Here is a 15,339-nt window from a genome sequence, read left to right as displayed (position 1 = left end):
TTTGCAATTTTGATAGTTTAGGGGTTAACTACAAGTTTCTCAATAGTACAAGGGGACTTTTTGCACTTTTCTCTAAATATGGATCGATATATGAACTTTTTATGAATATATGAACAATTTATGAACAATTTTAAACAAGAGTTGAACAGACTTACAGAAAACTTTCTTTATTGAAACTTCCAAGCTAATACAGATACAGAGAAATATTACAAGAGAGAGAAGAGAAAATTGAAAGGTTACATTGAAGGGAAACTTTGCCCTCTATTTATACATAAAATGGACTTGAAATTAACATTTTTGTAATACCCCGATAATTTTAAAAGATTTATTAATTAGGATTAATTATTTTATTTTATTTTTCAATGATTTATTTTATTTTATTGAGTGCTAGATTAATTATCTTATTTTAATTAAGTTATATTTCGTGATTATGTATGATGATTGATTGTTTGTGTGGTTGATTATTGATTGAATTATTGGTGTGTTGATTTTATTAGTATTATATGACTTAGTTGTAAATTCTTGTTTGTTTATGTGCTTCATGTAATTAGTTATTTTAATTTCGGTATTTAATTAATTATCTTATTTATTTAAATTAATTGGATTGGGTTTAAGGAAAGTTGGACCAAAAGATGTGGTCTTGGGCTTGTATGAAACCTTATTGGGTTAATTAATGAAGGTCCGTGGTTATTTAATTATTTAAATGATCACTTTTGTATCAATTATATTTATATATATATATATATATATATATATATATATATAATTATATATAAATATAATTAATTAATAATTGTTATGGAAAGATATATATATAGATATATATTTATTGATATTTATAAGTATATATGATTTAATTAACTAATGAGTTAATTATGGAAGGAATATATATTTATATATATACATGTTTATAGATATAAATTATTTAAAGATTATTATTTTAATTCATAATACTAGTTGGAATAGGATTTGGAATTTAAGGTGTATAAAAATACACATAAGGCTTTAGGGTTAAAGGTTTTACACGTTAGAAAAATAAAACAGACAGAGAGAGAGGAAGAAGAAGGGCTGACAAGGAGGAGGTCGGATCTGAAAAGGAGGACGTCGGAATTGGAAGAGATAATTAAAGCTTAAAGCGTCGGTTTCGTTTCGAAACCTTCAGGCGAGTTTTCTCTAACTTTCCTCTTAGAACTCATAAGGATTTCACCTTGAGTATCAAGACTTTAATTAAATTTATTTGTTTAAAAATTATGGTTAGATCGGAATAATTAAAAAGTATAAACTATTATATTTGATTTTTAGATTTTTGGATTTTAATTGATATATATAGGTGTTATGTATATTTTAAAATCAATCTATAGGTGGATTTGTGACCCAAGAGAGTTAATTATGGTTTCTTTATTTTCTAGAATTGTTCTGTAATTTTTTGGAATTTTTCTGATATTTTTAGGAATTTATTAGGATTTATTTTCCTATTATTTGTTAGGATATATATATATATATATATATATATATATATATATATATATATACTAGGTAACTGGCGCATGTGGAGCGGCGGTACAATAAAGAATTGATCCAGTGCGGCGCGGTGTAGGATAATAGGGTGTATACGCCAGTTAGGGCCATTTGATTAATTAAACTTATGTGAATTGATATGGTGCATCGCGGCGCATAAAACTTTGGTGCGCATGTGTGTCTGGACCATAGAAGTGGTCTGGTCAACTATGGGATTATTTGGTGTATTGCAGACCATGAGAAGATGGTGCACTCGCTGATCTGGACCTTAGATCTATTATAGTTAATAGAAAATAATCTAGTGTGAGCGTGTTCATTTGCGCACTCATTTATGACCATTGGATGCGGCATAAAGGAAGTGATGGATTCAGTGTGGTGAGCTCACGGTAGCTGAAAGAGCTTAGCCAATACCAGCACACAAGGAGGCTTGAATCCAGCGCGTGCAAGTGCATAGTAAGCACGTGGGCGCGCGTGGGAAACTATGTTGGCCTAATTCGACACTAGAAATTAAAATGGTCATAACTTAGTCATTTTAAATCGAAATTGGGTCATTCTTGAGCTCAAATTCAAGGATTTTTCGTCTTCTTTCCAATGGTACCAATTTCATTATCAGATTCCCATCCTACTAGGAGATATTTATGTTTTAGTGAGAAAGTGTCGGAAAACTATTTAAACTAATATGGAGTATTTAAAGGAAACTATTTCTGACATATTTAGTTGCACTAATTTGTGTAAATATAATAAATTAATAATTTGTTATGGAAGGAAGTGTATATATATATATATATATAATTATTTATATATGTGTATATATAGTTTAATTTGTCTATGAGTTGTATGGAAGGATGAATATATATATATGTATGTATGTATGTATATTGATTTTAAATAATCAAGGATTATTAAAGAAGGTGTTAAACACATAAATACATTAAATAACATATGTGTAGGTATATATATATATAAATCATTTAAGATGATTAATATTATCATTCTTATTTGGCATATCTTAATAGGCTGGTTGTTAAATTAATGATATGCGTATAATATGCATGTGATGGCTATGTATGATTTAGTGTATTGTTAATTTTAAAGTTAATTCATGGTTAAAGTGTGGGCATGGATGAATTGTCAAATGATTAAATATATTACCTAAATATTTATATGAATAGAATACATATATGGAAAGTATGGATGAATTGCTAATTAAATGTATGAATAAATATACCTGTGGAGGTATGGTTGAATTGCCAATATATAAATATACATACACGGAGGCATGGTTGAATTGCCAATGTATAAATAAATATGCTTATGGAGGCATGGTTGAATTGCCAATATATAAATAAAAATATTTACAATGGCATGGTTGATTTGCCAAAGCATAATTACGTTGTTATGTGTTAGATGATTAAAATATCATCTATAGTTGTTGTATGTATAGATTGGATTAGGGTTAGATATTCTTAAATGAGAATAGTTTAGTACTTACTGGTTAGTGTATTATTTTACATTAATAAAATAATATTGGGGAAGACGTGGATGATTTGTCAAAACTTGGATTTTGGATATGTGATTTAAACAATTAAAATCATTATCGGGTTGGGATTAAATAGAGTATTTCTTTTATTATAATTTGTTGTTTAAATGATTAAACAACTGACTAGGATAGGATTAAGGTCAAAGGAGTTTTTATAAAATGAAATGGTAGATTGGTCTAGGTATGAATATTATTTTAATAATTATTTAATAGGTATGGAAATTTAATAAACCTATTAATGGATGTGATTAGTATAGTATATATAATTATATATAGACATGTATATCGTGCTTTATTAAAGTTAAAACTTTATTAGGTTTGGTTTTGATCAGAGATGATCTGCTTATTGGTTTTCAGAGGCCTGGTAGAGTGAACTTGCTCGTAGGGTTTAACACACGATTTATTTTTCAGGTTATTAGAGGTTCCAGTCTCGAGGTTGAGGATCCGCAGCTGGGAGACTGTCATTCGTCTATTCATCTTGTGTACTTTTAAATAGTATTGGATTATTGGATAATGTTTAAGGGATCCTTGAGTTATGGGATTTCCGAATTGTAATTGTTGGAGAATCATTAAGTAATATTTATTTATTAGTTTTCTTCAGCGGTTTATTTATTCTTTATTATTCATCTTTGTATTCTGTGCTTGTTAAATACTTAAATTGTTTTGATATCCCTTGATTTTGTGCGCGGACTTGATCAATCCGTGTTCCAAAATTAGGGGGTATCACAGTTGGTATCAGAGCACTCCAGGTTCAAGTGTCCCTAGGGTGTCTTTCGTTGTGTGACTTCCGCGTTGTGTACTCTTTTACTTAGAGCTTAAGTTTAGGATTCATTGTATTCTATATTCGGTCCGTTAGTGTGTCCTAATGGTAAATCATTGAGTCTTATCAGGAAAATGGTAAGACACCGATTTAGAAGGTATTGGTAAATCATTGAGTCTTCCCCTAATTTTGAAGTATGGGTTTTATGGATTTATGCACCAATAAAATAATATGGAGGTATTTTAGGGACGGATTAACGGAATAGTTAAGTCCTACCTATTTATTTATGAATTGTATGGTTTAATACACCGGTATGGGACGGTGGCATTTCAGGGACGGATTAACCAAAAAAGTTAAGTCCTACCTATATATTTATAAGGGAACGGATTAACCATAGCGTTAAGTCCTACTTATTCGTGTCAGGTTAACGGAATAGTTGGATGGTATGCCATTGAAATAATATGGTTGGATAGTTTACTTTTATGTGGATATAATGGGTTATATATATATATATATATATATATATATATATACACACACACATATATGGGCCATGATATAAGCTTGAGTCTCAGGATCAGTGGTTAGGATGGAGGCGTATATTGCCGATTGAGATGGGTAGCTGGGTTTAAGGATGTGTGGGCTCTGGTAGAAGGAGGACTCGTAACCACCTTTGTGTGCGTTTTACATGAGATACCCACTATCCGGTTGAAACTGCTTTAGTCCAGTGAGAGTCTCTAGTGTGTACTTATATTTATCAATTATATAAATATGGAATTAGCTAATTACGTGATGTGTCTGCTAATAATGAATATGTGTGGATGGGTTAATTTCCACACGGATAAAAGGAATAATGAAATTTGAAATTAAATAATCAAAGTTTTTATTTCATGGATTTGTGAATTCCGAGGACGGAATTCCGTTTGTTAGGGGGGAAGAATGTAATACCCCGATAATTTTAAAAGATTTATTAATTAGGATTAATTATTTTATTTTATTTTTCAATGATTTATTTTATTTTATTGAGTGCTAGATTAATTATCTTATTTTAATTAAGTTATATTTCGTGATTATGTATGATGATTGATTGTTTGTGTGGTTGATTATTGATTGAATTATTGGTGTGTTGATTTTATTAGTATTATATGATTTAGTTGTAAATTCTTGTTTGTTTATGTGCTTCATGTAATTAGTTATTTTAATTTCGGTATTTAATTAATTATCTTATTTATTTAAATTAATTGGATTGGGTTTAAGGAAAGTTGGACCAAAAGATGTGGTCTTGGGCTTGTATGAAACCTTATTGGGTTAATTAATGAAGGTCCGTGGTTATTTAATTATTTAAATGATCACTTTTGTATCAATTATATTTATATATATATATATATATATAATTATATATAAATATAATTAATTAATAATTGTTATGGAAAGATATATATATAGATATATATTTATTGATATTTATAAGTATATATGATTTAATTAACTAATGAGTTAATTATGGAAGGAATATATATTTATATATATACATGTTTATAGATATAAATTATTTAAAGATTATTATTTTAATTCATAATACTAGTTGGAATAGGATTTGGAATTTAAGGTGTATAAAAATACACATAAGGCTTTAGGGTTAAAGGTTTTACACGTTAGAAAAATAAAACAGACAGAGAGAGAGGAAGAAGAAGGGCTGACAAGGAGGAGGTCGGATCTGAAAAGGAGGACGTCGGAATTGGAAGAGATAATTAAAGCTTAAAGCGTCGGTTTCGTTTCGAAACCTTCAGGCGAGTTTTCTCTAACTTTCCTCTTAGAACTCATAAGGATTTCACCTTGAGTATCAAGACTTTAATTAAATTTATTTGTTTAAAAATTATGGTTAGATCGGAATAATTAAAAAGTATAAACTATTATATTTGATTTTTAGATTTTTGGATTTTAATTGATATATATAGATGTTATGTATATTTTAAAATCAATCTATAGGTGGATTTGTGACCCAAGAGAGTTAATTATGGTTTCTTTATTTTCTAGAATTGTTCTGTAATTTTCTGAAATTTTTCTGATATTTTTAGGAATTTATTAGGATTTATTTTCCTATTATTTGTTAGGATATATATATATATATATACTAGGTAACTGGCGCATGTGGAGCGGCGGTACAATAAAGAATTGATCCAGTGCGGCGCGGTGTAGGATAATAGGGTGTATACGCCAGTTAGGGCCATTTGATTAATTAAACTTATGTGAATTGATATGGTGCATCGCGACGCATAAAACTTTGGTGCGCATGTGTGTCTGGACCATAGAAGTGGTCTGGTCAACTATGGGATTATTTGGTGTATTGCAGACCATGAGAAGATGGTGCACTCGCTGATCTGGACCTTAGATCTATTATAGTTAATAGAAAATAATCTAGTGTGAGCGTGTTCATTTGCGCACTCATTTATGACCATTGGATGCGGCATAAAGGAAGTGATGGATTCAGTGTGGTGAGCTCACGGTAGCTGAAAGAGCTTAGCCAATACCAGCACACAAGGAGGCTTGAATCCAGCGCGTGCAAGTGCATAGTAAGCACGTGGGCGCGCGTGGGAAACTATGTTGGCCTAATTCGACACTAGAAATTAAAACGGTCATAACTTAGTCATTTTAAATTGAAATTGGGTCATTCTTGAGCTCAAATTCAAGGATTTTTCGTCTTCTTTCCAATGGTACCAATTTTATTATCAGATTCCCATCCTACTAGGAGATATTTATGTTTTAGTGAGAAAGTGTCGGAAAACTATTTAAACTAATATGGAGTATTTAAAGGAAACTATTTCTGACATATTTAGTTGCACTAATTTGTGTAAATATAATAAATTAATAATTTGTTATGGAAGGAAGTGTATATATATATATATATATAATTATTTATATATGTGTATATATAGTTTAATTTGTCTATGAGTTGTATGGAAGGATGAATATATATATATGTATGTATGTATGTATATTGATTTTAAATAATCAAGGATTATTAAAGAAGGTGTTAAACACATAAATACATTAAATAACATATGTGTAGGTATATATATATATAAATCATTTAAGATGATTAATATTATCATTCTTATTTGGCATATCTTAATAGGCTGGTTGTTAAATTAATGATATGCGTATAATATGCATGTGATGGCTATGTATGATTTAGCGTATTGTTAATTTTAAAGTTAATTCATGGTTAAAGTGTGGGCATGGATGAATTGTCAAATGATTAAATATATTACCTAAATATTTATATGAATAGAATACATATATGGAAAGTATGGATGAATTGCTAATTAAATGTATGAATAAATATACCTGTGGAGGCATGGTTGAATTGCCAATGTATAAATATACATACACGGAGGCATGGTTGAATTGCCAATGTATAAATAAATATACTTATGGAGGCATGGTTGAATTGCCAATATATAAATAAAAATATTTACAATGGCATGGTTGATTTGCCAAAACATAATTACGTTGTTATGTGTTAGATGATTAAAATATCATCTATAGTTGTTGTATGTATAGATTGGATTAGGGTTAGATATTCTTAAATGAGAATAGTTTAGTACTTACTGGTTAGTGTATTATTTTACATTAATAAAATAATATTGGGGAAGACGTGGATGATTTGTCAAAACTTGGATTTTGGATATGTGATTTAAACAATTAAAATCATTATCGGGTTGGGATTAAATAGAGTATTTCTTTTATTATAATTTGTTGTTTAAATGATTAAACAACTGACTAGGATAGGATTAAGGTCAAAGGAGTTTTTATAAAATGAAATGGTAGATTGGTCTAGGTATGAATATTATTTTAATAATTATTTAATAGGTATGGAAATTTAATAAACCTATTAATGGATGTGATTAGTATAGTATATATAATTATATATAGACATGTATATCGTGCTTTATTAAAGTTAAAACTTTATTAGGTTTGGTTTTGATCAGAGATGATCTGCTTATTGGTTTTCAGAGGCCTGGTAGAGTGAACTTGCTCGTAGGGTTTAACCCACGATTTATTTTTCAGGTTATTAGAGGTTCCAGTCTCGAGGTTGAGGATCCGCAGCTGGGAGACTGTCATTCGTCTATTCATCTTGTGTACTTTTAAATAGTATTGGATTATTGGATAATGTTTAAGGGATCCTTGAGTTATGGGATTTCCGAATTGTAATTGTTGGAGAATCATTAAGTAATATTTATTTATTAGTTTTCTTCAGCGGTTTATTTATTCTTTATTATTCATCTTTGTATTCTGTGCTTGTTAAATACTTAAATTGTTTTGATATCCCTTGATTTTGTGCGCGGACTTGATCAATCCGTGTTCCAAGATTAGGGGGTATCACAATTTTGAAGTCCGCATAGTGCATGGGATCGTGTGCTGGAATAATGCAGTCGGTTGGCCCACCACTAAGTGCTGTCGCCTTATCTGATGGAAAGTAGGCATCGGACAAAGGTCATACTGTAGAACCAAAGACTTTTGGGTAAAGTTTGTTGGCTGCTTCTGTCGGCAGGATAAGAGGAATCTTTACTTTTTGGGTGGATGTGGATTCATCTTGTCCTTCAAGTGTTCGGTGAGAGAGTCCCAATAGTCTGCTACTGTAGGCTCATCTTCAGAAATAAAATCTTCATTGGGATCTTGTGCATAACCTGCTAGACAGGAAAACTGATTACCGTCTTGGCTGGTCTGGCTAGAGACTGACACCATGGATGCATCATCTCTTACTGTAGGAGTGGAGGATTCAAAGGATTTAACAAATTTAGTCCTCATAAAGTCCATGCATTTAACCATTAAATCAGCTTCGGTAATTAATGGTTGTTGTTTTCTGATCATATCTTTAACAAGATCAAATGGGTTAAAGATTTCGGGTTCCGGAATAGTTAACTTTGGAATCTTATCCATGTATTCCATTGTTTTCTTTCTGATCTGATGGAGGAGGGCTTGGATAGGCTCTTGAGTCATGCCTGACCACCATCTGTAAGAAAAGATCCTTTGGAGGACCGGTAACTTGTCAGTGGTATAACCACATTGGAAATCCCATTTCCAAATCCAAGGGATTCCAAATTCAGTAAAGAACAATAGGGTGGATTTTCCTACAGGAATATTATCCTGTCCCCGTAATTGAGGATGAAATTGTTGCCATGGCAAGTATAAATGACTGATTGATTCAGGCAACATATCCAGATCTGGGCCAAATATAGCCCACCAGGGTATAACCCAGTTTGGGAAATCAGCCTTAACTGATTGGGGGCATATCTTGAGGAACCAAGAATGCTTATGCTTCGGATTTTGATAAAAGAACGAATATGTCCAAGCTGAGATATAATCCCAATAATTGTAACTGTGACCATAGGATATTTTCCTTGGCAAATTGGGATTTAATCCCCAGTCACTAGGCCGTATAAGCCTCTTAAAGATAGCTTTACTATAAGTAAGAGGACTATCTTTGAAATTCGGAAATTGCTTCGTGTGGCTTATCTCCACAGAGGAAGTTTCAGTAAGAATGGCTTCATAGATATATCTATGGCGACCATCCGGTGCAGCATATTGTTGAGTTTGGAAATATCTGGATTTTATTTCCTAAGGATCTGGCATCCATTGCTCATCTTGAGAATCCAGTACCAATACTGTTTGAATATACCTTTGATTAGGTATCCATGGAGTTTCTTGTTCAAGAACCTCTTTCATGGTTGGTTTCTGTTGTTGTTGCTGGGAACTACTGCTTCCTTTAGAAGGAGTTTTGAGTAGATCAGCAACATGCTCCAAATATGGAAACTGATCATCAGTGAGTGGTATAACCACTTTGGCCTTAGCCTTGTTTTTGCCACGAGCCTTTGGAGTATTACCACTCCGGCCTTGCCCATGGGGGGGCTGATTCATGAACCCTGCAAAAATTCACGAGTTAGAAAATCAGGTAAAGAATTAGAACTGCCTTTAATATATTCAATAGAAAAATCAAAAGCAGATAAATCAGCTTGCCAACCAGCAAATATCTGTTTGGAAACTAAATTCTTTACATCTTTTTCCAGTACTTGTTTAGCAGTACTACAATCAATGCGTAACAAGAATTTCTGATTGATTAAATCATCTTGGAATTTATAAATGCATTTAACCAAAGAAAGAATTTCCTTTTTTATGGTTGAATAATTTAATTGTGCATTTTTCCAAGTTGCTGAAGTGAAGCGAACAAGCTCCTCTGTTCCTGTGTTCGGATTTTTCTGTTTAAGAATACCACCGTATCCGATATTGGAGGCATCTGTTTCCACAATTTTGAACCATAAAGAATTAGCTAGAGCTAAGCAAGGAATTTGTTTGGCTCTGAGTTTAATCTTCTGGACTGCCTTGGTGTGTTCCAAAGTCCATGGGGAAGGAGATTTCCTTAACCTGGTATACAAAATTGCGGTGTCCTGTGCAAGATCTCTGTAGTGATTGCGAATATAATTCAAGCTACCCAGAAATCTTTGAAGTTGAGTTTTATCCTTTATTTAATCTGGAAATTTAGAAGCAAACTCAATACTGCGATTAATAGGTCTAATTTTCCAATCACAAATTTCATGACCAAGAAATCGGACCTGAGTTAAAAACAGTTTTAGTTTAGGAGCAGAAACTACTAAACCACTTCGGTAAATGATATTTTTGAAAATTTTCAAGTGTTTATAATGCTGATCGATTGATTTTGAAAATATGAGAATATCATCAATATAAACAATAGAAAATTCAGTAAAAGGATTAAATATGTCATTCAAAATATGTTGAAATTCTGAAGGGGCATTTTTTAACCCAAATGGCATCACTGTCCATTCATACTGTCCGAAAGGTACACAAAAGGCTGTTTTGTACCTGTCTTCTTCTGCAATCTGTACTTGGTAATATCCAGATTTAAGATCAAATTTAGAAAAGATTACAGCAGATTGTAATCTATCTAAAAGATCTTTGATGTTGGGAATTGGGTATCGGATCCAACTTAAAGCAAAATTGAGTGGCCGATAATCAATAACCAATCGAGGAATTCCTCGTTCTTTTTCAGCATTTTTATTGACATAAAAAGCTCTGCAACTCCAGGGGGAGTAGCTAGTAGTGACAAGCTTCTTAGCCATTAAAGAGCTGATTTCAGTCTTGCATAATTCCAAGTAGTCAGCTTTCATGTGGCTGGGACTAGCTTTCGAAGGAATCATGCGATCGGTAAATCCCTTTTCATAGGGTAAAGAAACAATATGCTTCTTTCTGGCCCAAAAAGCATTAGGAATCTCACTACAGATTTCCTTTAGAAAGTTTTGTCGTAGTGACTCAATTTTCTGTTGCTCAGTGGGTTGTACCAATCTTTGATTAATTGCTAAGGAGGAGACCTCCTTTTGCAAATAATTCAGTTGCTTTTCCTTAAAGATAATGTTATCTTTAAGAGCATTGATATGCTTATTTACGGGTGGGGTCAAGAACTGGAAAGTAATTGACTGGCCCTGTAAGTTAGAGCATATTCCATGAGAATCAATTTTCTCAATTGGCATAATCAAAGCTAAAAAGGGAGTTCCCAAAATAACTTGTTGTGCCATATTCCTGATGAGTAAGAAAGTAGATGGTAGACAAATACCTTCTTTACAAATGAAAACATGATTAAGTTTATACTTAATCTGCATCTTACCTCCACTTGCACTGGTAAGACCTTGAGTGGTCTTCTCAAAATATTGAGTAGGAACCAATCCTTCCTGTATGCAGTTCATGTCTGCACCACTATCAACTAAGGCGATTGCATTAGTGATTGTGTACTCCTGATTAATTACCAAATTGATAGAGACATACCATTTCTGGTAAGTAACTTGATTCAAGAGTTGGAGATAATTAGGACCTTCTGATTGAGGAACTTCATCATTGGATGATGAAGTTGGAATTGCAGATTTTGCTTTTAAAAGAGTAATTTCCAAATCCATCGTAGTCTGACGAGACTTTAATTGACGAATTTCTTCTCTTAAAAGATTAATCTCCATTCTAAGATCAGGGAGATTAGTAGGACGCGACTTTTGTCCTTGGTGTTCTAATCTGCTTAGAACTTCTTTCATACTGTAATGATTTTCTGCTCGCAGAAAATCTGGATTATCCGTGTCCTCATTAGATCGTGCCAAAGCAGAACCTATTTCAAAGACTTTCATCTTGATTTGAGGATCCTGGATATGATCTATAAGATCCAATAAGGATTGTTGAGTCGAAGTCAACACATTTAAGCTTAACCCATTCATCTCAACAATTGCCTTATAATAATCATCATGCGAAGGATTACAGGAACATCGAGGATTTTCAATCCCTGCTTCAGAGGAAGAAGAAGACTGTAATTCCATGACAACATTTCCGTAATCATTTGATGATTCTGTTTCAGAAGAACTAGTATTAAGTAACAATTTACTTAATTGAAGTCTCAGTTCCTCTTCTATGTGAAGACTACTGAGTTTCTCCTTAGTTCTGCACTTGTTTGCATAGTGGCCAATACGTCCACATTTGAAACATTTAGCCTCAGCCTTGGGCTTTCCTTTACCCTTTGCTTTAGGAATATATTTCCTTTTAGGCCTAGAATACTGTCTAGAATTATCCTTTTCCTTTGAATAATTCTTTCTTTTGGAATACTTCCTTTTATAAGGTTTTTCGACCTTATTTCTTTTCCTAAGTTTAGGATAAGATAAGGGAGTCTGGTAGGCAAACTGATCACAAAATTCACCTACTTCTTTTCTACCAGTTAATCTTTGAGATTTTAACTGGGATTGTAACTTCAGATCATTACAGAGGGCTAGACCTTCCTGGATTACAATGTTCACTAATCCACCATAGGTATAGTTTCTGTAAGGGATAGAGATACCATTATTCATATCTCTAAGCTTTTTCCTGATTCTTTCAGTAAAGAAGGTTGGTAAACCATCTACAAATTTGGCTTTCCAGTGCTCATGATTTGCATCATTAAGTTGGAGAACCTTTGCCAAGAATACATCCTTATACCACCTGAAATGAGTTAAAGATGGACATCTTAGATTCTGTAGAAGTTCACGACTGCGTTCACTATTAGCACCTTCAGGGCCAACAAAATGTTGGATGATGGTGGTGATAAGGGTATAAACCGCATCAGGAGCAGGGCCTGATTGTTGAGTAGCTTCATCTTTAACAATCTTGGTTGCAGAGAAGATTTCAGCTTTCTGAATGTCAGTGAGAACATTATCCCACCATCCTTTAAGGATTCCTGTAAAACCAGCAACGACAAACTTAGCAATGGTCGGGTCAGTATTGTTGTTGATTTTACAAACTTGGCTATACATCAATATTTGATGAATAACCTCGTAAATCTGATAATCATATTTGTCATCTATGTTCCATTCATAAATGGTCTTGCCATGAAAAGATTTCTGTGTATGGAAATAATCTTCTTCATACAAGATATCTTGAGGTGTGGGTCTGGGATAATAATATCGACTCGGAGCAGGGGCTGTATTAGAGTGGATATTCTTATCATAGACAATTCTGTTTAACTCAGGCATCTGAGGAAAATCATTTTGGAATACCTCAATATGAGGTAACACATTCTCAGAATCAGAACCAATTTCAGATTCCTCATGGGACAAAGTCTGAATCTTAAGTCCTTGAATTTTCTGAGTAAGAAGAGTAAGAAATTCTTCATTCTTTTTAGGATGTGTAAGATTGAAGCCTGGAACTTCAATTGCTGGCTTTACCAATGCTTTGGATAAGGAAGCTTCTGGAGGAGAAGTTTTAACAGTAATACACTTAGTATTAATTGTATTTAATACTGTGTCAATTCCTGTTTCAAGTCTCCCAAGCTGGGACCCTATCGTTTTTAAGCAAACATTGGTATAATTGTTCTGCCTGTAAACATTAGAAATGTCCTTTTTAGTAGCATTACAGGATGGATCAATTATTCTGGGTTGGCTATAAGCCTTGGTTTCCACTTTCGCCCCACTGTCAGGGTCAATTCTTTTCAGAATTAAATGTTCAGGGGGAGGATGGACAGAGTGGAAAACCTTATCTTCAGATGTGGTCCATGGTTTGAGAAAATCATCCAATATGTTGATATTAACAAGAGAATGATTGGTCATGTAGAACCAAGAAACAAAAGGTATAACCATTTTGCGTTCTTGTAGAAATTCATAAAATTGGGTTTTAAAAAGCTGTAATTGATTTTGGTCAAAACTTTTGAAATACCAATTTCTGAATTCTTTATATTGGTCCTGTTGAAATTCAGCATTAATGGCAATTCTATCAGGGACAAAATCCATTAAAACTAATATTCATGAGGGTCGTTGATGTCTGTGGGATCCTCAAACTGATCCTTGACAGATTCATTTCCGATTCCCATTTCAGATGGAGTTGGGCTGAATTCAATTCCAAATTGGCGGCGAGACATACCTATTGGGGCTTTCTCGTATACTCCTCTTGGAATTTGATTCGGAGATTGTTGTATTCCTTTCAGCTTGAGCTTGGAACCAACTGCTTCAGGGAGGTCTTCCTTGCGGTAATCCGACGAGATCGAATGTCAAGAAGGAGGACAAGAAACATGATAAGGAAGGTGACTTCCTTTAGATGATGTAGATCTGGATAGATCTATGGATTTTCTGAAATTCAGAAAAACATCACCATCTTGGTCCTGAATAACACAGTCTAGGCTATGATTAGCAATTGGCTGTGCTGGGACGGCATTAGAAATCGTCCAGTGTTCAGGAAATGTTATCGCATCCATTACAAAGTCCTTGATAGTATGTGTCCCAATGCATTACGCAAAGACTCTAAAGGAGTAACAGCGTTATGGGACACCAACATGTACATATGAACAATTTATGAACAATTTTAAACAAGAGTTGAACAGACTTACAGAAAACTTTCTTTATTGAAACTTCCAAGCTAATACAGATACAGAGAAATATTACAAGAGAGAGAGGAGAAAATTGAAAGGTTACATTGAAGGGAAACTTTGCCCTCTATTTATACATAAAATGGACTTGAAATTAACATTTTGAAGTCCGCATAGTGCATGGGATCGTGTGCTGGAATAATGCAGTCGGTTGGCCCACCACTAAGTGCTGTCGCCTTATCTGATGGAAAGTAGGCATCGGACAAAGGTCATACTGTAGAACCAAAGACTTTTGGGTAAAGTTCGTTGGCTGCTTCTGTCGGCAGGATAAGAGGAATCTTTACTTTTTGGGTGGATGTGGATTCATCTTGTCCTTCAAGTGTTCGGTGAGAGAGTCCCAATAGTCTGCTACTGTAGGCTCATCTTCAGAAATAAAATCTTCATTGGGATCTTGTGCATAACCTGCTAGACAGGAAAACTGATTACCGTCTTAGCTGGTCTGGCTAGAGAGTGACACCATGGATGCATCATCTCTTACTGTAGGAGTGGAGGATTCAAAGGATTTAACAAATTTAGTCCTCATAAAGTCCATGCATTTAACCATTAAATCAGCTTCGGTAATTAATGGTTGTTGTTTTCTGA

Source organism: Cornus florida, unplaced genomic scaffold, assembly GCF_030987335.1.
Source record: "Cornus florida cultivar Cherokee Brave unplaced genomic scaffold, ASM3098733v1 CherokeeBrave_3.0.0_Hap2_Chr05, whole genome shotgun sequence".
NCBI lineage: Eukaryota > Viridiplantae > Streptophyta > Magnoliopsida > Cornales > Cornaceae > Cornus > Cornus florida.
This window is presented reverse-complemented; position numbering follows the sequence as displayed.